Genomic DNA, 1,371 nt, shown 5'->3' on the forward strand with positions numbered 1-1,371 from the left:
TGCAGCGATTGCATCAGGTAAGTTAAGTGCCCTGAAAAGGTTGGGATTTAATTTAGTCCGGCTGGGAACTTGTTTTACCGTTTTTTAGGTGCGAATACAGGTTCCCGGTCTGGCGCATGGCGTTCCCTCGCCTCGTGTTCGGTTAGGTTCGGGGTCTCCCATACCTTGGAACCTTTCCTTTCACTTATTCACGTGTTACTCTAGTCCTTTTTATTTATTACATTATTGATTATACTACTTTACATCGTTTAGGGGATTTAGCCTACCCCTGGTGTTAGTTCATGCATGCATGTCTCTCCTAGCGTAGGCATCTGAGTGTTTCCTTTGTCCAGACCCTGGCCATTGCTCTCCTTATCGGCTTATGCTAGCTCTGAGTGGTAGACTTTTCTTCGGATTCAGTCGTTCACTCCTGGACTTCCTTTCTCTTTCACTCATTATTCTTTCCCCTATTTTTATTATTATTATTTTATCGATGTATAGTCTTTAAGTGATTATGGTTAGCTTTGGGCGTCCAGCATAGTTATAGCTTGGGTCTCTAGTGGTCCTGTTTTCTTGGTCCACTGAGTTTCTGTTCTTGGCAGTTTTGTTGCATTATATTTTTACAATTTTGTTGCATCCTTATACAGTTTTGCGGCACCATTCTGGTCAGTTTGGTTGCATGAGACACCCTTGCGTTTTATACCAACCAGTTCGGTTGTGTTGTGTTATCGTACCTTGGTCCACTCTCGATCGCGGTACCGCTGGACGCCCGTCCCCAGTCGCCTTCCCCCCCCCCCCCCCCCCCCCCCCTTCTTCTCTCGCCACAGAGTAGAAGGGAGGGAGGATCTGTCCTTGCTCGCTCCACCCGGGCCTGGCTCCCTCTCTCCCCACGCGGAGGGAGTAGGGGAGCCTGGACAGACCTTTAGGCTGGGAGTGACCTCGTTCTCCCTTGTGCTCAGGGGTGCTCCGGTGTGGCGGGGGTTGGGGGGTTGGCCTCCCCCCTCTCCGGTTGCGCCGGCGCTCCCCGGAGTACACGGGATCTGATTTCTTCCCTCCTCGTTTTACCTCCCCACGACGGACGGATCTCTGGCTCGTCTACCCCGGCGTCCCATCGGTTATAGGGAGGGTGGTAGGCTCCGCCAACCACCGGAGCAGATATGATTTCAGTAGGTCCTTTAGCTATCCATTATTGATAATGTTCCATCGTTTCCGGCGTTTACCCCTAAGGGCATTCTTCTGGTAGCGTTGGACAGCTTCGCGCTTCGGAGTCGTTCTCCGATATATCATTTTCGCTATGCTTAAGTTTAGTTTAAAAGATTTAGCTTAAGCTTGGGTTCCCTCCCCTGTCCTCCGTTGGAAATTTCCTTATAATTATATGTTATATATACCTAT

Source organism: Macrobrachium nipponense, chromosome 6, assembly GCF_015104395.2.
Source record: "Macrobrachium nipponense isolate FS-2020 chromosome 6, ASM1510439v2, whole genome shotgun sequence".
In the NCBI taxonomy this organism is placed as follows: Eukaryota; Metazoa; Arthropoda; class Malacostraca; order Decapoda; family Palaemonidae; genus Macrobrachium; species Macrobrachium nipponense.